Source organism: Apium graveolens, chromosome 6 (genome assembly GCF_009905375.1).
Source record: "Apium graveolens cultivar Ventura chromosome 6, ASM990537v1, whole genome shotgun sequence".
Taxonomy (NCBI): domain Eukaryota; kingdom Viridiplantae; phylum Streptophyta; class Magnoliopsida; order Apiales; family Apiaceae; genus Apium; species Apium graveolens.
Window position 1 is genome coordinate 96438841 of NC_133652.1, and position 27314 is coordinate 96466154.

Below are 27314 nucleotides of genomic sequence, written 5' to 3' on the forward strand. Positions count from 1 at the left end.
CCAACAAAAATCAATCTTAGGATATATACTAGAGAATAAACAACCTAATACAAGATATCACAACATTATTTCCAAGAAGCAACCAAGGAAGCAACACATTTTCTCTCCCTCTCTCTCCCAAAAGCTTCATTCGGCCCCTTCTAAATAAACCAAGAAATCAAATTCAAATCACCAAGCTCTAGCCATGGAAAAATTCCCCCATTAATTCTCAAGCTTCATACCACCTAAACTAAGGTGAGATAAATCTTTGAACTCTTTTTATCAAGGTTTGATGGGTGAAATAAATTCAAGAAAGATGATAGTGAATAGTATGAATAGTAACTTTTATTTGGTTTGTTGATTTTAATGGTTGATTTAGGTTCCAAAAACCCTACTAAGCACTCCCAAGACTTCACCATCATGAAAAACACATCTCAAGCTCTCACGAAAGGTATAAATATTTAAGTTCAAGATTCTTTTAGAACATAGTTGTAAACCTAGTTTTGGTGGAAGTATAGTTGTAATCTTGATGTTTAGCTAAGTAGATTTAAGGTTGATTGTTGTTGCCTCAAGAACATGATGTTCTTGAGAGGAGTTAGTGTGGTGATGATGATATGTTGATTGTTGTGTGATGAGAACTTAAAAATGTTCATAAATCATGAAATTTTTACAGAGAGTATTAAATTGAGTTTTTTAACTGCCATAAAAATTTCAAGAGAAAATAATAATTTTTCAATTTTATTAAAATATCAGAGCCGAGACCGCGCGATTAGAAAACCGTAGAATCCATAAGCAGAGCCGACGATGAAAATGAAAATGGACTTAAGATACTTTGAAAAAGGAAGTGACTATAATGTGAATAAGGACTTAAAGAAATGATAAGGATAATGTAAGTTGAGAGGGTGCATAATAAGTAGCGCATGAGTGCGAGTCGCCGTAAATTAGAACGGGACCTAGCAAAACAAAATTTTTTATGATTATAGATTTTCGAGCGGAACCTAGAGCATCCTCCACCTCGAGATACCCAGGCAAGTTTATGAACCCAACTACATTTAATGTTGTGTTGTGAAAGGATTGTTTTATTATCATTGCATAAATACCATGCTTGCCATGATACTTAGTAATTGAGTTTTCGCATAATGTAGCGATGTTGTACGATAAGCATATATCGTAAAATGTTTAACTTCGCTATAAGCGTGACGTATAATTATAAGACCAAGAGTCGGTCGGGATTTTAAAATAAAAACCCAGGAATCATTCCGGTGATATTATAGGACGATTAAAAGTCCATAGTAGTACGTTTTAAGGGACTCAACGTCCATTTACGAAATATTAAACACCTCGAACTTTATTAAAATGATTTTCAAAGATCGTATTCCCTCAACTATACTTTATTGTTCGAATAATAAATATTTATTAAGTATTCATTTATTATGGGAGAAGTATTCTCCAGTGAATATTTACTTCAGACTCAATTAAATATTAAAGATTATTATATTACTTAAACATAAATTAGTTGAGAAATATTATTTCAAATATTCTTTTAAAGTATAATTATTCGAGGTTTAATTATTTAACGATTAATATTTAATTACTAACTATTTATTAAATGATTTATTTATGATTTAAAAATCATAAAAACTGATTTAAATACTTTCTGATTTTCGGAAAATCATTCGAATAATTTTAGAACATCGGAGAATATTATCTCGACTTATTTTAAATATTTTGATTATAGTTTCAAAAGAAACTCCCCCTTATATAACAAATATGTTGACAACGGTCAACTCACATCCTTAGTACTTCCTCCGAAAATTCTCGGAAGTGCATATATTTCTATATACATATCCAACTGTACCTATCAACAACTTGGGGAACAATATAAGTTCCATATATATGATGGGATTCTTACAAGGATAAGGAGGGGTAGACTCCAGTACTTCGTGGACTGGGGAGACTACCAATTTACTACCACATGAAAAGGTATCTTATATACTGATGAATATGTGGAGTATGCGTACTTGAGAGGGATGGACGCAAAACCGTGTCTTGAGAGGGATAGACGCGAAGTGTGTACCTCAGAGGGACGGACACAAAAAAAGCCCGAATGCGGCCAGGGTGATAACCGATAATAAAAGGGAATCGTCCATCTACATATAGAAAAGGTTACTATTTCCGTAGTACAACTGATCATCGTATGCTGTGGCTCCAGTGAATGTCCTATTCTTCCAATTGGAATTGTGATGCAATACCATAACCCAAGCCTAGGTGTTGGGTTTACCATTAAGGTATTCGCAGGATAATAATTCATTAAAGAATTGTTTTCATAAGAAGGTATGTATCACCAAGGAAAACTATTTTTAAATAAAGCATAATTATCATATATGATATTTTACTTGAGTTTATCAAACAGTCATTTCATACTGTACATCATTATGCTGGGCATTATAGCTCACACTTGTTTCATTAAATTGACACAACATAATAGTGAATCAAGATGCCTATCATGAAACTCACAGCTAGGAAACGGGTAGGAAATGGCCAGTTGTTCCGTAGGATGTTTGGTGTTGTACCACAGGTAGACCGAATAAGCTGGATTGGTTTTCAGTTGTTTTTAGTCCGGCTTATTTAAAAATATGACTTATGTAAGGTAATGAATAAGAAACAAATATTTAGCCGACAGACTAGCCTTACTTAAAGGTTGTTCCCCGGTAAGACTTAATTACTTTTGGGTTGTAATAATGATCACTTTGTGGATTGATTTACTCTAGAAATGAATGGTTCATTTCCAAGACAATAACCTATAAGTGTGTGTGTGGTAAGTGTGGGGTCGTGAAGTTTGAGTATTTATATATTGTGATGCGAGGTATGTGGTATATAGTATTCAAAATGGTGTGGCCTCCTAGATCCTTGACCCCAGATTTTGGGGCGCCACATCCATCACTTCTCAAATTCTCAAACACAATTTTCTCTCAAACACTTATCTTTTATTCTTTCTTATTCAATCCCAATGGCACCGAAAAGACTGCGAACTCAAGTAAGTAGTAGCACTACCACTGATTCTTCAAGTGCAGGTGGTGTGAGACCAAGGTTTTCAACTCCCAAGGCTGAAGCGGAGTATACGAGGCTTCTCTCGAAGCCTACAGCCAGGAGCGTGGTTTTCTACCATTAGGGAAAGATGGTAAGTTGTTAGAGATGATCTTGGAGATGGGTTGGGTTACTTTTTGCGAGGCACCCGCTGTTGTGCTCATGAGTGTGGTTCGTGAGTTTTATGCTAATGCGAAGGCAGAGAAGAATGGTTTCACTGTGTTTAGGGGGGTGACAGTGGAGTACAGTGCAGAGGCGATAAGGAGAGTGATTGATCAGCCCGCGAGGAAGCCTGGTCAGGATATTTGGAACGAGAAGACTTTGGAAGAATTTGATTTGGATTTGATAGTTGCTACTTTGTGTGGCCGGAAACTCACTGGAAGTTTAAGAGGGGCACAACTGATTACTCCACATTCCCTGCTTCGTGCATGAACAAGTTTGCACGTGCATGGAATTCGTTTATTTGTGATAACATCATGCCATCTTCTTATGTACATGATGTTACTGTAGAGCGTGCACGGTTGTTGTGGGGTATTCTGCAGGGGGATTATGTGGACCTTGGTATGGTTATCCACCATGGTATTCTGAGATTTTTGCGAGGGAGTACTACGGGTTCAATACCCTATGCGTCCATTGTGACGAAGTTATGTGCGGCAGTTCGTGTTTATTGGGCCGTACATGAGCAGCTTCAACTTTCTAGTTTTGTTATCGATAGTTCGATATTATTGAGTATGGTGGAGTGGTACGGTGGTAAGCCCGACCCTAAGGGGCTTGGTTATTCATATGATCTTCTTCCGGGCAAACGGCCAGCTGATCAGACATATGCTAGTGGTTTAAAGCATGCCCATGAGGCGGTATGGAGAGCTCAGTTGGGTGAGAAAGTAGAGTCGTTGCAGTCATAGCAGCCATCGCAGCAAGAGCAGGAGGAAGCAGGAACAGATGTTGGAGTTGGAATGAGCATGGCGCAGTATAGGCGTCTAGCGAGGAGGATGGATGCGATGCATGACATCCATAGTCGGTTTGCACGTGATCTCACCCAGGCACTAGGGACTGCTTTCAGAGCCACAGGGGTGTTGACATCCAGTGGCCAGTATTTGGTGAGGACTCCGTGTATCCACCTCCAGACACGCCTGACACTCCACCTGTTGGGGGTGAGGATCCTGATTCCGAGTAGGTATGCTTAATTCTTTACTATTACCTTCACTGAGGACAGTGAAAATTCTAAGTTTGGGGGTAGTAGTTGAAGGAATATGTTTTGTGTGAGTCGCATATAGTTTGCATATTCATGATAGTTTAGTGCATATAGTTGCATGTTTGCCATGTAGTAGTTTTTTTTATTTTTGTAGTTTTTTATGCTACTTTGTTCATATAGTTTCATGCATTTGCATAATAACATGATCCTGTAGCTGACTTTTCTGATTGATTTGTGATATTGATGCTAGTGTAGTGATGTCGTATTTAGTGATATTAAGTCTTATCGAATTGATTTGCATTCTAGAGACAATTGTATTTCACTAAGTCTTATAGGACACTTGAGTGCTACGTTATGGTCATTATAACACCCCCAAATCCGGGGTCGGGGATCCGGGTTGTCACGAGTTCCATTTCCCTTAATAACACCCAATCTTAACAATTAATCAACTACTTTGTACTGTGACCCCACAATAAACACACACACCACACGTTATAGTCTCAGAGATGAACATCCAAAAATAATCACAAGTCATTTTATTTCACAATTATCTGCCAATACACCTTAAAAGGTTTTCTGAATAAATTTACACTTTCTTTGCCATTATTACAATTCATAAATATACATAAATCTGGTACATCAAAAGTTAAATCCTAGTCTATTGGTAGTTCTCACCTCAGCTACAGTGACTTCAATGCCTATAGGAAGCTGCGGAATGTTTCCTATCCGCTCGCGAATTGGGAGCTTGGTCTTGTTCATCTTGTCTATCTGATGTTGTGTGATGAAAGAAGAAAGCAAGGGTGAGCAGCAAGCCCACCAAAATAATATGTATAATGATTAACAATATATGAGCCTTCTCATAGTACTCATGAAAGTCTTGGTCAAAAGAAATGAACCAAGTTTGATATCTTAATGCGATGAAGTCGCAAAATATTCAGTATATATACATATATACTTTTCAAAATCTTGGAAGTCCTCTTTCATGCACAATATACACAGAGTTCCAGTTTATAACTGTATAAAACTATCGCTGCAAGGTGATCTCATATATCTAACCTTGTCTCAACGTTTTTCTGAAAATCTTTGACATGCATAAGATAATCATTTACTAGATATAAGTTTAAAAGATGAAGTTACAAGATACTCCAATATACTTATATCTTTTCCAAATACTACTTGAACTACCACCGTTCAAGTTATAATTAGTTCAAAAGTTCATCACATAGATGAGACTACAAGATAATACTTGAATAGATTCAATCTTTAAAATATCATCAAAATAAAATGAAGTTATGAGATACTTCATTTGATGCAAACATCATTTTGAAAACTTGACCCTGCCAACACTCAACAATCGCCCAACCGTAGCCTTTCTATCGAAGTGCTCTGGGTAGTGTTGCAGAAATATCCAATTGGATGATGAACTCATTACGGGAGTTTGCCGCGCCAGGAAGACCACTTACGATGATCAGTCGTAGTAGTACAACCCCACCATTTTCTACATGTAGAGGAGAACCTGTCGAATTTACTTGTCAACCGAACACTGAACTCCTAAGGAATGGACCGCCTTAGCGGAACTTCCAGGCCATTTGGGCCAATATAATAAGGCTGGGCCAGCGCTACTCGACCACTTACGCCACTCCTAGTTCAGATGAAATCCATGACTCTGAAACATAAAGCTCGTCCCCACTTTCCCCAAGTAGAAACTTGTTGATACGGCTCCACCAAGAAGTCGTATCTAGTTGGAAAGGAAAACTCACCGATATTTCCCAGGCGATGCCTGTTAATGGATTAACTTGTTCCAAGATTTTTACTTCCCGAGTGTTGGGTAAGTAATCAAAATTCTTTTATCTAGACAGAACCTTTTTGCGAATATAAAACACACCACAGAGCCGGATCCCTCAGGTTTTGAGCGAGTATTTAAATCCCCTTCGAAAGGAGGATCTTAAATATAAAAATGAGTTTTGGGATCCGCTCTAACTTTTAAAAATCATTTTGAAGACTCGCAAAACATTTTTAAGAATGTTCGGAGTGATGTTGATTTAATAAAATAAATCAGTCCCAATATATAAAAAAATATCTGAATATTATTATTTAAATAATATTCCCATAAAGAATAATCTTTATAAAAATAATTAAAGTAGATGTTGTAAAACTTATACTTGAAATGACTATTAAATAACCAAAGATATACTTATACGAAAGTACTATCTTTATTTGAATAATCGAAAATAAGTTTGATTATCGAAACATTATTCTTTAATAAAATAAAGAATATTATTAAATAGTAAGCGGAGTCATAATACCTCGAATGAATATTATAAATAATATTCCTTAAATAAAATAACGGAGTCATACATCCTCAAATGAATATTTAAATAATATTCATCAAATAATATAAACTGAGTCATAAGTCCTCGAATGAATATTCAAGTAATATTCAATAAATAATATAAAAGAGTCATAAGTCCTCGAGTGAATATTCAAGTAATATTCAATAAATAAAGTTATCGAATAAACCTTATTCGATTAATAGTTTTGAAAACTATTCATATATATATATATATTAATATACTCGGGAGACTCGCCTCCCGATTTTAGAAAAAGTTCACCTTTTGATCCCCTATACTAAGGGTAAACTCCAATACCGCTTATCTCTAGCATAGGTATTATGCAGTTATAAGCATTTGAACCAACATATATATAAATCAAGAATATGAAACAGGCATGCATATATACCATATCACATGCTACAATATATCGCAAGAATTTGCTAATAACAAATATGCATTTATCGCAAGATCATGCATATACACATATACATCACAACAACAGTTATTCGGGTAGAAAACTTGCCTGAGTGCTCCCGGATAGACTTAAGCTTAGAGTGGGTCCGATAACCTATGAACAATAACATCAGTCAGAATTAAACCCCGGTCGCTTAAGAAACTAGACTTTAACCATTTAGAGTCCTAACGTTCGCTTTCGCGCTTAACGATTCACTTAAGTCGCTCGACTACTCTCGGCTCCACCATTTTTAATAAATTAACCATTAAGGGTTTTAAGGCGATTCTTTCGGGAGTACCTTACCAACTGCCTAATCCACTTAACATAATTGTTTCATACCCCAATTAGTCCTTTAAGGTCCTTAACCAAGGTTTCAAAGTAAGGCGAGGGGTAATGGTTCGTTCGCGAAACGTCGTTACTTAAAACGGCCGTTTCTCCTAAACCGTACATCGGAATCAAACGAACCACATATCAAAACGAAGCTCGTAACATTAAATATCTAAACATGGAAATGGTTAAAACCTAGTAGGGAGTTCTCGGATCCTAATGTTATGTACAAAAGCAGTCTAAAGTAAATCGGACATTACGACGGCTATGTTTACGCGATTTCCCAATTTTATACCATTCCAATTCAATCATCAAACAACCCCAATCCATTCATAAAATCAAAGTCCATCCATATCACATTAAAACAGCCCCAATCAACTCATTATTAACAATTATACTTTTTCCTAAAACTTGAATTTAAACTATACTAAATCCTTTAACCAAACCATAAGATTTCAACATTTCATTCACTACCATTCCAACCCAACTCTAAACCAACCATCATTAAGCTACTGTATTACCATAACAACAAAAATTATCCTAATATACCAAGTAAAGCTAGGGTTTGGAGATGATATACCTTCCTTGAAGTGGTGTGAGTAGCTAGGAAGCCTTAGGAAGCCTTGAGGAGTCTTAGGGATGCTTGGATCTTAAAGGAAAAACAAGAAAAATCAAGTTAAAAACCTTGAAATCACTATTCATTGTCTTCTTCATTGATTTCTTGGAGAAGATTGAGAATGAATTCGAGGCTTAAACTCATAGGATAGCCATATCTATGCATAAGGAGTACTAGAGAATTATCTTACCAATTTAGGAAGCTTGGAACTTGGATTTTGAAAATTCTTCCCTTTGAAAATGTAAAAAGCCGAGAGCAAGCTTCTTGGTGGAGAGAAATGAAATGATTTTTTTGTGTTTGCTTTGTTTTGTTTTGGTTGGTTGATTTTCTTTTGATTTGTTTTGGTTAATTACCTTATTAACCTTGTCTTTGTGTGGTTATAAACCAACCACATCTCCTTCCTCCCTATGTCATGCTTATGTCATCATGTGATGTCATCCTCCCCTCTTTGTCCTCTTCTCATTGGTTGGATGACATCATCCCCTCTAATCTCTTTGATTAACTTCCTAATTGTTTGCCTAATGACCGCTGATCTGTTATACGGTTCGCTTAACTTTCGTTTTCGTTTATCGTTTGAGGGATCATACCCGGTATCTTATTACTTGGGTTTCCTTAACCTTTCTCAATACATTATAATCCTCTTATGATCCTCTCTTATAATCCTTTAATTTAAATCCTTTTTATCCTGTTACCTTATACTCAATTCTTTCCGTATCTAGTGGATTTCCGGGAAAAATCAAAGTGTTCGGAATTGGATTCTGACGATCTTTACATACACTTATATACCATATAGAGTACTAATAAAACCTCAGAATATCCATAACAGAACCCCTACATAGTGTGGCATAAAAAGTTTTCTCATTCAGCATAATCTGCAAAATCACTATTCATAAGGGTTTCAAAAATTTCCAAAAATTGGGGTTATTACAGTCTCCCCTCCTTAAAAGGATTCCGTCCCGGAATCAGATAGAAAATGAATAGGGATACTCTCTTAGCATTGCACTTTCTAACTCTCGATTAAATTTTCCCACATTGTGGTCCTACCACCAAACTCTGCCTAGTTTGATAACCTTTCTCCTAAGCACTTGTTCCTTTTCACTCTATAACCCTTCCTGGTTGTTCCATAAAGGTTACATCGGGTTGCATGTCTATGCGCTCATATGCCCCTATTTATTTGGCATCCGAATTACACTTCCTTAACATTAATACGTGGAACACGTTCTGACTTGCTACATGTTCGGGGGTAGGGCTAGCTCATATGCTAACTTCCCAAAATGTCTTAATATATCCAAGGGTCCAACAAATTGTAGACTTAGCTTTCCTTTCTTTCCGAACCTCATCAATCCTTTCCAAGGGATACCTATAACATTACTAGGTCCCCTATTTCATACTCTTTGTCCTTTTGAGTCAAATCAGCATACCTCTTATGTCCATCTTGGGTTACTACCAGCCGTCCTCTGATTAGATCTATTATATCCCTGGTCCTTTGGACTACTGCGGGTCCGAGCATCTTGCGCTCTACAACTTCATCCTAACATAAGGGAGATCGACATTGTCTTCCCTCAAGGATCTCATAAGGCGATACCTCGATACTGACATACGATCGATTATCGTGAGATAACTTAATCCGCGTTAAGTGATCATTCCAAATTCTTTCAAGTCTATTGCACCGGCTCTCATCATAGCTTCTAGCATTATAGCTTTTGCTTCTCACTACCCATTCTTTTCCAGTTCGTAATCGCTACTACCTTTCGTTCCTAATATTATACTGGTTATACTTTTGCTCGTTAGCGTTCTATAACCTTTTAATAACCTCGTCAACCTTAGTATCACGAATGTGTTTCCATTCCGAATACCACAACAACTTTACTACTCTTTTTTCAGCTGCTTCTATCTTCGAAAGCTTAGTCCTTCATATAGAAGTAAAAGAATTTATTGAGAGATTACTATGATCATGAACACTTGTTATATCACATAGTTAGTACAGAAGGTGGCCAGCCTTTAGTACTTGACAAGCAATTAAACAATAGATGGTATCCTACTAGGCTTCTATCACACAGATAGATAGTCATTCGGCAATACCTCCCCTTCTGGAAGGGTTGTTCTTCTCAGTTTATATGAAATGAAAAGAAGAGAAAAGAACGAATTGAAGAGAATTGTATATATATAAAAAAAATATACTGCCATAAAATATCTGGCTTGGAATCTACCTCTGAACTATAGAGGTTTAACATAGGAGAACAAAACATATATGTATATAAATCCACATCAAGTATAGTAGCATCGCATTTCACGTGCTTAAATATTTACTATTCCATCCATCATTCTATGGACCCATGCTCTTGCTCGAGCTTATACACAATCACCTTTGAAACTCCCTCGACATCGAAAATCAAATATGGGATCTCATTCTAGACATCATCGTTACTAGAATTCTATGCTTGCACCGCAACCTTCCTCATATAGTAATACGACTCTCTTTTCATAAGAGGGAATAAATATTCAATAGGTAGATACTCTACTTAATTAGTCTATCAATGATAACTTATACACTACCACGACCCGATTAGTGGTACTCAATCTCAACATCCATTCCAATACAACTCTCACGGTTGTAATCAGCTCATTACTCGCAGAATCATTGCTGCATTACTATGGTCCACCACTGACCTACTGTCATCATTCACTTTCCATGAAATCTTAATATCTAACCATACGGAGTCCATACATGTCGTATAGAATTCTTCTAAGGAGGTAACATAATCACCATTCATGATTCATGTAGAACACTCCTGATCCTGACATACATACATGACATGAAGCAGATAAAATTGCAGAAGAGTTTCAATCAAAGCAACGATAGCAGGTTAATACCATTCTTAATCGTATGCCTTAAATAGAAGACTTAACTCAAGGGTTCGTCTAGTCCTTTTTGAAACATGGTCCTGGCTTATCTCAAGATAGTATCTTCTGAGATAGATAGCCCGATCATGGCGATTACACAAATTAAACCTTTACCAACTACTATTACGGTTGGGTATTGCACAGTCATCAGAAGGAATGTCAATCTTCCAAACCATAATACAAGCTTCATAGCTTTAACCATCATCACTGTATTCTTTTGGCACAAGCGCCTATAATTATCTTCTTACCTTTAAAGTGTCGGCCACCTCTTTCGCCTTTCCTGATAGTAAAATTTCCTTACAGTCAATGTCATTTTAACCACCTCTAAATAATTTTCCACCTCATTTCAATCACAGCTTATGTGAAGATGTTTTCCTTAAAGTCTGATGAGTAAAATAAAAAAAAAAATTATCACCATTTTTCCATAAGTTATTGCCTCAGTTTTTAGAGGTTAATCACTGTCACGACTGACTTTTAATCATACTTAGAACATCTTTTTATCTTAAGTCCTAATTTCCCTGAACAATTTCGACCATTACTGGTTCGATCCATACTTTCTCGTGGTTTAACATGTGCCCCACTTGGCATCATTATAATTACGTCATATTTCCTTTATCAACATTTCTATTCTTGAGAATTTCGAATATTACCTTTCTCCTTGTAAAACCTCTAAGGTTATCCTTGAATCGTTCCTCCTATATTCCCTAGATACATGGCATATCAAAATACCATTTATTAATACCAGAATCATTGTCTACATACTTCTGAAAAATTTCTCCACTGATCCTTAAAGGTTGTTATTACCTTAATCCTTTCCAATTCATACTGTCAAAACTCATGATGTCCCTATTAAGGGTGAAATGCCAACCTTTATGCATTCCCCTAGGATTCGTTTTAAGTTACCGATGTTCTATCCTTAATTCTACCTTTAAAAAGGTACATGCATCCTTTCATGGATAAATCAAGTCATATATCCCTGATAAGGGTATCTTATTCAATCATTCCCACCTCGATAGTATATGCCTAATTTTCACAATAACATCTGTATTCAAAATGAGGTCAATCAATATGGCCTCCAAAAGATAACAACGGTTATCCGGTTTTCTTGACTAATTTGGTTACGATAACAAGGATGTTCTGGAAGATATTGGTCATGTTCAACGTGAACCTCTTCTTAATAATTCCTTATTTACTTTTGTTGTTTATCTCAACAGTCACCTGAATGTTGGGATATCTTTCATACCTGGCGTCTCCCTTTCTGGGTATCAAGCCACCGATCTTACACTTCACATTCTTGAAGGTCACTTCCTTCATCCAATTTTCCTAATTTCTTACTTCCTTGTCTCCTCGGTCTATCTGCGTCTCATTATTTATCCTTCGAACTATCTCAGGGTTTCCTCAAATCCTCCCAACTTACAGGGATAAAATATATATCTCTTATGCCTTCAACCATCAATTTAACTTATGGTGAATCACCCTCATCCTGACGATTACATACTTTTCTATTTCTATTGCTACGAGTCTTTAGGGTTTCCTCATACCCAACTTCCTTATCATTCCTCAAACTCTATTGCCTTTATATTCCTTTCCACTTCAGTTTCTTTTTATTTTCCTTTCTCTTATCATTATTTCATGAACCAACCCAACATAAGCATCGATTTCAAACATCCCGTCATTCTGGATTCGTGTCCTCAGAACGAATCTTGACAACTTTTACAACTTAGATTCATAATTCATCATACTCATCCCCTTTTGTTCTAGCTCCAAAGCTTTTACACTATCTTTTTATCTTTGGGAATTACTTTCCCGAAAACAATTGACTGAACTTAAATAAGTTTATTATAATCTCTTGCTTCGTGCCTTCCTTGGCCTTTCACCAGCGGGTGGTCTCTCTCTTAGGAGGGTAAGTGACAAAAACAGTCTTTTGTGATTCGTCAATCATTCAGAATCTCAAATGATTCCTCTATTTCCTTTAGTCAGGCTCTTGCCTCGACTAGGTCAACCTGTTCCTTGGAACTCTGAGAGCTTAGAGACTTAAAGGTCCTGAAAGAATTTCCTACCGCATTATTTCCTCAAGGTGGTGGTTGGGGATAATAGTCTAAGTTTTGTCTAGACAGGTCCATAAATTGCCGTATAGGAGTACCGTCTCGGGTCTCCTTTCCTTACTCGACTTTCTGTTTCCTTAGTATGAAATGTTTCAACCTTCTCCCATAATCGGGGTTATCTTATACATTAAAAACCTTGTTTTCCACTCTATTATGTTATGGGTTCTTTCTTTCTTGATGGCAACCTCCCTGACTATCACATTCAGGGTTTGCCCTAAATCTTATTCCTCAAACTATGGCCCTCATCTAAGTTCTCATCCTTAAGCTCTTGAACTTTTGGAACCCAATTTCTGTAGGAACACCTCACTATCCCCTTATCATCTTTCTCGGTATGGATCTCTTCTCCAGTCATTGACTCTCTGCCTTCATTCATCACTTTTTCTGGCACAATATGTTCTTTTCCAAAAATTCGGTCTGTATTGCAATCTCAAACAGCTTTTCGGTACCGGCTCCGGTTACCTTCACTTCTATTTCCATTTTCTCAAAATCTCTTATAAACTCTCCCAAAGACATTATTATCTTGAGGCTCTCCTTTTTACTAAGGGCATCAGCCACCACATGGGCTTTCCCCGAATGATAAAGAATCTCCCAATCATAATTCTTGATTAGCTCTAACCGCCTCCTCTGGCGTATGTTGAGCTCTTCCTGCGTGAAAATGTACTAGAGCACTTATGGCTTAGGTAAATCTCGCACTTCTCTCCATACAAGTAGTGCCTCCAATATTTAGGGCAAAACTATTCCCTTAATTTTCTTGACGCGTACGTGAGTACCTTGTTGTGCTGTATAAGATCACCCTAATTCCTTATGCGAAGCGTCAATACAAATCACAAAATCTCCTTTTTCCATCCGGCAATGCCAACATAGGGGTCGTCACCAACCTTTGCTTCAGTTGTTAAAAGCTTTTCTCGTATTTCTCTGTCCATTCAAACTTCTCAGTCTTACGAGTAAGCCGCGTTATAGGGGGCTACTATCTTTACAAACTTGAACGAACCTCCGGTAGTGATCGACCAATCCTACCTCTGGTAGTCGACCTAACCATGGTCATCAATTCATCAGTGGTCCTTTATTCATTCTTGTCAGGATCCTCCATGGGATCCTCCTCAGCAACTATCCCTTCTAGGACAACATTCTCAACCGCTACATCCTCAATATGAACATCATCTGATCCCACGTTAGGACGCTCTATCGGATCCATAATCTGATCTCCAATAAGTAATAAAACATCATCGCGTTGTTGCTCCTCAACCTCAGGGTTCAGAGTCCCGCTACCATATACGATAACGAACTACGCTTCTATCACGATATTTATAAGGGTTCCCATAAGGGTTTTAACTGTCAGTACTATGTTAGGTAGCCCGACTATGAACTTGGCAAGAGTTCTTATTATCTTAGTGAACTTATTATCTTAACGTCACATCATCTCTGAGGTTTATAACGCTTAGCTCTGATACCACTTCTGTAACACCCCCAAATCCGGGGTCGGGGATCCGGGTTGTCACGAGTTCCATTTCCCTTAATAACACCCAATATTAATAATTAATCAACTACTATGTACTGTGACCCTATAATAAACACACACACCACACGTTATAGTCTCAGAGATGAACATCCAAAAATAATCACAAGTCATTTTATTCCACAATTATCTGCCAATACACCTTAAAAGGTTTTCTGAATAAATTTACACTTTCTTTGCCATTATTACAATTCATAAATATACATAAATCCGGTACATCAAAAGTTGAAGCCTAGTCTATTGGTTGTTCTCACCTCAGCTACAGTGACTTCAATGCCTATAGGAAGCTGCGGAACGTTTCCTATCCGCTCGTGAATTGGGAGCTTGGTCCTGTTCATCTTGTCTATATGATGTTGTGTGATGAAAGAAGAAAGCAAGGGTGAGCAGCAAGCCCACCAAAATAATATGTATAATGATTAACAATATATGAGCCTTCTCATAGTACTCATGAAAGTCTTGGTCAAAAGAAATGAACCAAGTTTGATATCTTAATGCGATGAAGTCGCAAAATATTCAGTATATATACATATATTCTTTTCAAAATCTTGGAAGTCCTCTTCCATGCATAATATACACAGAGTTCCAGTTTATAACTGTATAAAACTATCGCTGCAAGGTGATCTCATATATCTAACCTTGTCTCAACGTTTTTCTGAAAATCTTTGACATGCATAAGATAATCATTTACTAGATATAAGTTTAAAAGATGAAGTTATAAGATACTCCAATATACTTATATCTTTTCCAAATACTACTTGAACTACCACCGTTCAAGTTATAATTAGTTCAAAAGTTCATCACATGGATGAGACTACAAGATAATACTTGAATAGATTCAATCTTTAAAATATCATCAAAATAAAATGAAGTTATGAGATACTTCATTTGATGCAAACATCATTTTGAAAACTTGACCCTGCCAACACTCAACAATCGCCCAACCGTAGCCTTTCTATCGAAGTGCTCTGGGTAGTGTTGCAGAAATATATGATTGGATGATGAACTCATTACGGGAGTTTGCCGCGCCAGGAAGACCACTTACGATGATCAGTCGTAGTAGTACAACCCCACCATTTTCTACATGTAGAGGAGAACCTGTCGAATTTACTTGTCAACCGAACACTGAACTCCTAAGGAATGGACCGCCTTAGCGGAACTTGCAGGCCATTTGGGCCAATATAATAAGGCTGGGCCGGCGCTACTCGACCACTTACGCCACTTCTAGTTCAGATGAAATCCATGACTCTGAAACGAAAAGCTCGTCCCCACTTTCCCCAAGTAGAAACTGGTTGATACGGCTCCACCAAGAAGTCGTATCTAGTGGGAAAGCAAAACTCACCGATATTTCATAGGCGATGCCTGTTAATGGATTAACTTGTTACAAGAATTTTACTTCCCGAGTGTTGGGTAAGTAATCAAAATTCTTTTATCAAGACAGCAACCTTGTTGCGAATATAAAACACACCACAGAGCCGGGTCCCTCAGGTTTTGAGCGAGTATTTAAATCCCCTTCGAAAGGAGGATCTTAAATATAAAAATGAGTTTTGGGATCCGCTCTAACTTTTAAAAATCATTTTGAAGACTCGCAAAACATTTTTAAGAATGTTCGGAGTGATGCTGATTTAATAAAATAAATCAGTCCCAATATATAAAAAAAAATTTGAATATTATTATTTAAATAATATTCCCATAAAGAATAATCTTTATAAAAATAATTGAAGTAGATGTTGTAAAACTTATACTTGAAATGACTATTAAATAACCAAAGATATACTTTTACGAAAGTACTATCTTTATTTGAATAATCGAAAATAAGTTTGATTATCGAATCATTATTCTTTAATAAAATAAAGAATATTATTAAATAGTAAGCGGAGTCATAATACCTCGAATGAATATTATAAATAATATTCATTAAATAAAATAACGGAGTCATACATCCTCAAATGAATATTTAAATAATATTCATCAAATAATATAAACTGAGTCATAAGTCCTCGAATGAATATTCAAGTAATATTCAATAAATAATATAAAGGAGTCATAAGTCCTCGAATTAATATTCAAGTAATATTCAATAAATAAAGTTATCGAATAAACCTTATTCGATTAATAGTTTTGAAAACTATTCATATACATATATATATATATTAATATACTCGGGAGCCTCGTCTCCCGGTTTTAGAAAAAGTTCATCTTTTGATCCCCTATACTAAGGGTAAACTCCAATACCGCTTATCTCTAGCATAGGTATTATGCAGTTATAAGCATTTGAACCAACAGATATATAAATCAAGAATATGAAACAGGCATGCATATATACCATATCACATGCTACAATATATCGCAAGAATTTGCTAATAACAAATATGCATTTATCGCAAGATCATGCATGTACACATATACATCACAACAACAGTTATTCGGGTAGAAAACTTGCCTGAGTGCTCCCGGATAGACTTAAGCTTAGAGTGGGTCCGATAACCTATGAACAACAACATAAGTCGTAATTAAACCCCGGTCGCTTAAGAAACTAGACTTTAACCATTTAGAGTCCTAACATTCGCTTTCGCGCTTAACGATTCACTTAAGTCGCTCGAGTACTCTCGGCTCCACCATTTTAATAAATTAACCATTAAGGGTTTTAAGGCGATTCTTTCGGGAGTACCTTACCAACTGCCTAATCCACTTAACATAATTGTTTCATACCCCAATAAGTCTAGGTCCTTAACCAAGGTTTCAAAGTAAGGCGAGGGGTAATGGTTCGTTCGCGAAACGTCGTTACTTAAAACGGCCGTTTCTCCTAAACCGTACATCGGAATCAAACGAACCACATATCAAAACGAAGCTCGTAACATTAACTATCTAAACATGGCAATGGTCAAAACATAGCAGGGAGTTCTCGGATCCTAATGTTATGTACAAAAGCAGTCTAAAGTAAATCGGACATTACGACGGCTATGTTTACGCGATTTCCCAATTTTATACCATTCCAATTCAATCATCAAACAACCCCAATCCATTTATACAATCAAAGTCCATCCATATCACATTACAACAGCCCCAATCAACTCATTATTAACAATTATACTTGTTCCTAAAACTTGAATTTAAACTATACTAAATCCTTTAACCAAACCATAAGATTTCAACATTTCATTCACTACCATTCCAACCCAACTCTAAACCAACCATCATTAAGCTACTGTATTACCATAACAACAAAAATCATCCTAATATACCAAGTAAAGCTAGGGTTTGGAGATGATATACCTTCCTTGAAGTGGTGTGAGTAGCTAGGAAGCCTTAGGAAGCCTTGAGGAGTCTTAGGGATGCTTGGATCTTAAAGGAAAAACAAGAAAAATCAAGTTAAAAACCTTGAAATCACTATTCATTGTCTTCTTCATTGATTTCTTGGAGAAGATTGAGAATGAATTGGAGGCTTAAACTCATAGGATAGCCATATCTATGCATAAGGAGTACTAGAGAATTATCTTATCAATTTAGGAAGCTTGGAACTTGGATTTTGAAAATTCTTCCCTTTGAAAATGTAAAAAGCCGAGAGCAAGCTTCTTGGTGGAGAGAAATGAAATGATTTTTTTGTGTTTGCTTTGTTTTGTTTTGGTTGGTTGATTTTCTTTTGATTTGTTTTGGTTAATTACCTTATTAACCTTGTCTTTGTGTGGTTATAAACCAACCACATCTCCTTCCTCCCTATGTCATGCTTATGTCATCATGTGATGTCATCCTCCCCTCTTTGTCCTCTTCTCATTGGTGGGATGACATCATCCCCTCTAATCTCTTTGATTAACTTCCTAATTGTTTGCCTAATGACCGCTGATCTGTTATACGGTTCGCTTAACTTTCGTTTTCGTTTATCGTTTGAGGGATCATACCCGGTATCTTATTACTTGGGTTTCCTTAACCTTTCTCAATACATTATAATCCTCTTATGATCCTCTCTTATAATCCTTTAATTTAAATCATTTTTATCTTGTTACCTTATACTCAATTTTTTCCGTATCTAGTGGATTTCCGGGCAAAATCAAAGTGTTCGGAATTGGATTCTGACGATCTTTACATACACTTATATACCATATAGAGTACTAATAAAACCTCAGAATATCCATAACAGAACCCCTACATAGTATGGCATAAAAAGTTTTCTCATTCAGCATAATCTGCAAAATCACTATTCATAAGGGTTTCAAAAATTTCCAAAAATTGGGGTTATTACAGTCATGGTCATGATTTATTTGTTTGTCGAGGTTTAATCGCTTGTTTATATTTAGAATTTATGATATTCTCTTAATAATAAATTAACAAGAATATTTAAAATTTGGAGAAAATTGGATTTCATTGCTAGTTGTTGTGGCTAGGTGTCAAATGGCTAGTAGTCGGCTCATATTTATATGAGTAGTCTAGGGTTGAACGAGATGAAGCGAAACGTACTCATTCAGAAATTTGTGAAAAAAAAGAAAAAAAAGAAAAAAAATTAGAAAAGAAAAAAAAATATAAGTGTTATGTATAATTCATCACGAGTGGGCTCTTTAGTACTTGAGTTATTAAGTTCTTAGGGGACTTTGTACCCAGTGACCTAAGGCTTTTATAGTCTAGGACTCGCTAACCTAACGCTCGCTATATGGGTACTATTGTATAAGTATTTTGTGGACCTCACTCATTGCACAGTCAAATAAGCATATTTGTGTTGTTTATGTGTTATGAATAAAAGCGTGAATTCATATAAAACTCCAATATAAGAACTGAAGTGTTATAAGTTATTTTGAGTCTAGCTTTTATTTTATTTATAACCTTGCGATTGTTTTGATGAGTAGTGAGCCATGATTATTGATCTAGTTGTGATAGTATATCTGTAAGCATTTGTACACACGCACATCTCTGGTTTGTAGGTTGATTTGTGGGGTTTGATTGATCTTTATGTGAATAACTGCATTTGTTGAGATTTTGCTTGTTGATTGGTTTAATTATTCTAGGGGGATCGTTGCATTCATGCATTTTTATTTCTTGTTCTTTGAGTCTGTTTATACTTGAGGACAAGCATCGATTCAAGTTTGGGGGTATGTTGAGTGGCATTTATGACACTTTATAATGCTCCATTAAGCTTGAATTGGTGTTTTTGTACTCAAGTTATTGGTGTTTTAATGTGTTTTCTAGTGTTTTTGCATTTCAGGCATTAATCTAGAATTTAGGTGAATTAACATTGATTTGATGCTAATATGGTGTTAGGATGGTGTCCAAGGAATAAAGGCTCGTGAAGACCAACTCATTGCAGCAAGAAAAGAAAAAAAGAAGTTTTTTCCAGAAGACCGGTGCGCCCGCGCTGTCATAGCGCGCGCTCGCTCCCGAGGAACAGAAACACAGCGCGCCTGCGCTGGTCAAGCCCGCGGACGCGGCAGGACGGAAATTAAAATCCTAATTCTTGTGGACTTTTGATTGGATGGACTTCTACTATGTATGGGCTGCTATATATACATAAATAAATATCGTTTTTCATAAGAAGACGTACCAGAGCTAAGGAGAAGGCATAAAAAGACCGTATAGCACAGTACGACGAAGGCGAAGAAGATCTAGTTTTATACTTGTGATTCTTTGTTCTAAGTTGTAACTTTGGATGCTAGTTTTCTTATTCGTGAACCTATACTCTTGTTTCATACTTGATTTATTATTTATTCAGTATAAAGACTACGTTTATTATACCATGCTTTCATCGGAACCCACATTGATGATGAGTCCGACTATGGGATAATCATTATCGTGGGGTTCTAGCGGATTTATTTATGGATTTCTTTTGTTAAATTATTTTGATGCCTTAGTGTGTGGTGATTGTATGATAACCTAGTATTTGTTGTGCTTATTCGTCTTATGAGCGTAGCAAACTTATAAGATAGTGTGTTAATCTTTAATGAAGTGACAGTGAATTTAAGGATTTAGAACTTACCATGCTAGTATAGGTTTATGTGTTATTGTTATGCATGATTCGTAGGTAATTTTAACCATCTTACTTACCCTATGTAATCACGATAGATGACTTGTGCATTAAGCCATTATGTTGTCAAATTCTATAGACATATAGGGTCTCAATATAATTGGTGTCTATTCAGTTTTTATTTCTTTTGTGAATGTCTGGTAGTATGTTATTCGTGCAACAAAAGTTGGTGTTTAGCAGTTCACCATTGCATGCTAAGGTTAAGAACGAAAAGGCTATTGAATGAAGTATTTAATGAAGTTAGAATCTCATGTTTGTGTAATATATTATTCAACTCTCTTTAATCTCTTAGTTAATGTTTTCTAGTATAATTCTCAATATTAGTTAATCGTAGTATAATCAAAACCCAAATTGTTATTCGTCTTAGCATTGAATAATAGTCATATCATTGTTGCATAAGTGCATAAATCACAAAGTTAACCTAAACCAGTCTCTATGGGAACGAACTAAAATAATTCTATATTACTTGCGATCACGTATACTTGCCTGAATTGTTAGCACGTGTTTGGCGACTAACAGACCCGGGTAAAAAAATTCAAAGCCCACTTCTGTTTTTAACAACCCGCCAATATTTTGGCCCAAAATTTTAAATTAATGGCAACATTAGACTACATCGTTGCAAAATAGCTCAAATTTTATATGAACTAAATTCAATTATAACGATTTTGGAATCCATTACAATATCTCTTAAATTATCAACACTTGTCAAAAAATAGCAACTATTTTTATTGAGGTTTATAAAAGTTGGTTGCAATAGCTAATCTATGGTGTAATGTAACTTCATGGCTGGACTGATTCTGTTTATTATGTTATTTCGCAATTGTTTTAAAGAAGTGGCATATAGCCTCAACATTCTCTTTCTCAGGACACTTCTTATAATTAGCGCTTAATAATTCCTATTAAAGCTAATGTCCAAAAAAAATTATAAGAAAACACAACCAGAGGTCTAAGAATGATTTTAATTACTATATGAATTATGGAAAGGGTATGGAAAAAAAGAAGTAATGATGACTACCTGAACAATGTGGTGTATGCCTTATATCTTCCTAAATTTGTCAGCACCTTTAAAAACCTCCTGACATTATTCAAAAGAATTCTATTGAAAGTGATCTCCCTTCCGCCAGGCTCATTAGCTGGGAATGGGGAAAGGTTCTCATTTAAATCATAACACAACTCTGCATACATCGAGCAAAATATCGATTTCAGCACTCTCTAATCAAATAGTAATGATATAACTCCCTATATTGCCAGCACAAAAAAATATATTAGCATCTAATTTAGAATAGGAAACATCAGTTTTGTGACAAAGACTAGAGATGTATTGCACCAGGCAATTGCACACGGCCATCATATTATATGATTAACAAAGAAAAAATACACATCAGATCTATGCAACACATTAATTGAATAATTACCATACATAATATATTAAATATGTAACTTATTCCTATAGTGATTAAAAATACAAACCCTAGAAATCAAGAAATCAAAAATCAATTCTAAAAACAAACTACATATACAAAAAAAAATCAATAGAACACATGAGAGGGGAGCCCCTACATTTGACCTTGAGCAAGGAATTGATTTAAATCATCAGCAAGAAAATATTCAATGTTATGATCAACACGACATGAACACCAAATATTCAAAATACATATATTTCTCCAAAGCAAGCAGAGGCAACTTGCTAATATACAGGAATGAAATGGATGAAATAAAAGGCAATTTAAGCAGTTAAGGCACATGGAATGAAAACAATTAGGCAAAACAATTTTGGGCCAAAACTCTAAGCATATCCCACATTAGACATCTCTCTCCAAATTGACATTTGATAGACTAGTATCACCATGTAGTCTCTCCTTCCTATTGATCCCTGTTCCAAGCTTCTCGTATTTTGCGATATCCATCTCTACCTAGTCAATATGGAGACCTTGAAGAGACAGCAATATTATGGCTGCATTAATTTTTATGAAAAGGGAAAAATAATTTTGATCTAAACTAAAGTGATGAGGATTACTTAAGAATTGAAGTCCATTTGATAACTGTATTAATTATTAATATTGATAAGCAACATACAATAGAAGCCTCTGATTGTTTCCTTCCTACCACGTGCAGATACATTGCGTCTCCCATCTGCATATACCTGTAAGAAGGGAAAAGTCATCAAGAAATCATGGTGCAGAAGTGAAAATATATTGCAACAGGCAGTGAATATTTTAGCAAAATTTTATATAATCGAATATTTTAATTTATTGTTTAAAAAAGAATGACAGCAAGAGCCAAAAGTTACTGATGAACGATGATCTAATACATTTACCTTCAATATATTAAAGTAACACAAAACTAAAAACTGACCTTTTGCACAAGGATATCAAAAAGATTAAATATCTTGGAAGTAGACATGTGCAGGAAGAGTTGATCCATTGTAGCAAAAACAAAAGGAAAGGTACCAAATTACTGTATGCCAATGTCATTTGTAATCAAGCACCGCTCTTTCCTCTTGGAATCGCAGCTACCCTGGAATTTAAAAGTTACGGCTTAGCAACCAGAAATCTACATTTAGAAAACTAGTCATAAAGCTACCATATTCACTAACTAAAACTAGTTTTAATCCATCTTCGATACTCACTTGGTAGAACTCGAACGTTCTTGCAAGTTAAAGTACATAAGCTCGATTTGTTCACTTTCCTTAAATTCTCAAATTGGACTTAAGAAAGACTTTCGACTTGAAAGAGTCCAAACGATTTCACTTATCGGTAATGTTAAAAACTGAATTTAGATAAACTTTCTTGTATTCCAACACAAAGGTTTTCCAAATAAATTCTTTGAAGATTGGATAGAGACATAAGAGGCTAATGGGACTAGTCCAGTCATATAAGAGGCTAGCGGGGCTAGTCCATTATAAGGCTGAAATAATGCCATAGGTACCTTAATGACCGGGTGGAGGTCAGTACGGGCTGATCACCCGTATTGCATTTAAAAGATGGATATTCCAATCAAGGATTCTTTAATATTTTATGAAAGAGGAAACGCAAATCTTTGATAAAGCAACTTTCTCAATTTACTTAAAATGAAACATAATGAGTAGTATCTTCTTTAAAGTTATGAAACTTGGTCGAGAACCCTGCCACTTTACTTTGTTATTGATTCTCGAAGCTTGAATGATTGCTTCCTTTGAAATGAGAAACTCCCTGAAAACTCCGTTATTGATTGTGATGAATGTCGGCTTTCTCCCAAACTTTGAACCTTGAGAGCCCAGAACCTTTCAATGCCTTTATCGAGTCGTTAAAAGAATATTGCCACCTAGCTTAGTTTTATTCAGAGATAGAATGCCTCAATTAATGTTGATTATGTTGATATTTAGAACTGCTTATATAATTACTTGATGAGCGTCTTTGTTCATTTATTTTACTTTGATCTAACCATGGAAGTTAAGCAAGAAGATGGCCAGACTTAGGCGCACCGCTCGTAAGAGCGTTCCTAGCGGTCTCTATCGTGTTGTGGGATTTCAGATGCCAGAGCAAGTAGATGCTGTATGAGCAAGCGATAATAAGTTGGTGTGAAGTTGATTAGCTAAATAAGATACTTTTGGGTTATCTGACGATTCCAAGCCAAAATCGAATAATTTAAATTTATTCATATTTTGGGTTGTAATAATTTTATATTCTAGTTGGTAGTTATAATCTTGTCTCATACTTTATCATGTTTAGATCCTGTTAGTTTCGGGATTTATCATATATTGTTATTATTATGTTAGTTTATTGGTGTTGTGGGTCCTCATTCCTAACCCCGAGTTTGAGGGCGTCACAATCACAATAAGCTTAACTATTTAAACTACAAGTTTTGAATAAATGCATACATGTCAAGGTGTATATTATTTGAAATTTTGAAATGACTGCAAAGTATAGTCTTCATTTTTTGAGCACCACATTTTGTAGCTGTGGTAAAATTTCAAAGAGAGTAAACCATGGACGCGTATGCATTCATCAACATACTTATATGCATCTATTCATCACAAATAATTAAACCATCTTCACCACTTTATCGCCAAGTACCTACGATATCTTTGTCATCAACAGGTGAAAGAATCGAGTAAGCTCTTGTTAAAATCTTTGTCCATGATGCCTTCCCCTCCTTGAACTCCTTTTTTTGTTGAACTTCAGTTCGAGTCATTTATAAGAATAAGAACTCGATCACTCAGTAGTGTGAAATATAGAATATGGAACTAGTTTGTGCAGGTTCCGAAACCATCGATACCTTGTCAAGCTTCAGCTTCACTTGACGAGGGATGTAAACTAGCCCCCTATCGAACAAGAATAAAAACTCGTTCACTTGGAAAAGTATAGCATAAAGTATAAGATGTCAGTCAGTAAGAAAGTGGCGTAAGGTATAATTTAGGATTGTGGGACTATAGAGAAGAATATTATATTAACATCTATTGATTAAGAATTTTGATTATGTGGATTATAAAATTTGTCGTGTGTATCTCATTGATAACCGTTATAAAATGTATCATGTGCATCTTGTCATATTTTTTATCGATTATATATATATATATATATAGTAAAGTTCTATGGAGTCCACTCTTTTATTAGAGTCTTTGGAGTCTATATATGTTCTACAAGTAAAATATAGTTTAAAATTTTGCAAAATATATTATTTTTTGAATGATGTTCTACAGACATCACTACTTCATTGAAAATCTTTCGGGTTACATATATTTTACAAGTGGAACATTGTAAAATATATTATTTTATAAAACATGCTTAGTTTGTATAACATTAATATTAATGTTGCAGAATATACATATTTAATTGAAGAACAAACATATTGTACTTGTAAATGTATGAGATTTGTATGATATTATTGAACTAATGATATTTGTGAGACATGTTTTGCAAGATAACACATTTTATAAGATATTTTATTTGTAGAACATAGATGGACTCCGAGAACTACAATAAAAAGGTGGATTACATGGAACTTTATATATATATATATATGGTCGCGCTCAAGTGAGAACCTTTATTATTGTAAGATTAGACTCAATCATATTCCCTCATTTTTATACATTATAATAATTTCTTATCACACGTTAAATTTTAAATATTAAAATATTTTATAACTTCTAATTCCACCACCACCACCAACCATCATTTTCGACGACCACCGCCACCTCCGGCAACCACCAGAAAATTACCACCGGCGATCACTAGAAAATCACCACCGGAAAACAAAAACTCACCAAAAAAATGAAAAATCACCGTTCTACAACGAAAAATCACCAAATTCGGCCACTATCCTTTCCAACTAGTTCTAGCCATGGCCACAACTCCGACCACACAACCGACATAATAACCACTACATCATCATAAAATCATCACTAATCATTATCAATCAATACTAAAATTACACTATTAAACCCTCCAACCACCACTTACAATTTTCACCAATTTAATAACATCACCCATCACCACTCTGACCACACTCTAACCACCTGAAGAAGAAAAATCATCATTGTCAACCAGAAAATCACTGAATTACCATCTATCTTCAGATCTGATCGGAAAATCGCCAAATCACCTCCATTTGAAGCTTGAACAGAGCTTTAATAGCGTTGTCGATTTCCTACAGGACTTTGACACGTCATTCTCCTTCATCCATAAAGTCATCGACGATTTAATTTGACCATGAGATCTAGATTTTGAGATGCATGATGCACGATGAGATTAAACCTTTCATGAATAACGTACAATGTAAAATAATCCCTTTAACCAAAAATTATAGATTAAACTAGAGGCATGTAATGTGTCATCCTCATCATAGTTTAATCCAAGTTTCCTTGATCAATGAGTAGACTATCATATCAAATCAACATTTGAGCATGGTCACGCATTTCATAGTCTAGCTCACACAAGAGGCCAATAATATCACTCCTAAAATTGGAGGGTTAAATCACATCTAGATCATTCATATTTCTTCTAGGATTCATAATATACCCAATGTCCACTTTTATCATTACCCGGTCAAGGATAACTTTTAATGGAATCAATGTATATTAATTCTCGTATAGAAATATAATGACTTTAGGTCTAAGGACCATTACATCATCATCACTGTGAGAATTACTTATGACACAAAAAACATGTAGAATCTCACATCGCGTCTCTCTAGCACCATGTACATATACATATGCCTATATCTTTGACTTTAGTATCACTATACCTATGATCAATGAGACGTGATCATCAGGTAACAAACACACCAATCTTAATGCATTATTATTGTTCCTTCATAATAATACTCGACTAGGGACCTTTAAGAATATTGATATTATTCTCATAATCTCATTTCTAAGTCACATACTTAGAGATATAGAATTGCATATCATATTCCAAGGATATTTATTAATCTAACATTTATATCACAGTAAATTAAGAATTAATAAATTATAAAGGGAATAATCGATAGACATAAACATTAATAATCCAAATGTCTTAAACTAAAACATCATAGTGTTGTCTCTAGGGCACAAACACTAAAAATCTCCCACTTACACTAGAGCCAATCACCCAGTATCTAATACTCATTGAACTAGTCTGAACATCGTGCTTCTGCTGCGACAAAGCCTTAGTCAGTGGGTCTGCAACGCGATCATTACTATGCACTTTATATTTTTATCTCCTTGATCATTAATCTGATTAATAAGGTGATATCGCCTAAGGACATGCCTAAACAGTCTCCTTGGCCATTTTGAAAGCATCAATATATTCGACTTCCATTATAGAATCATC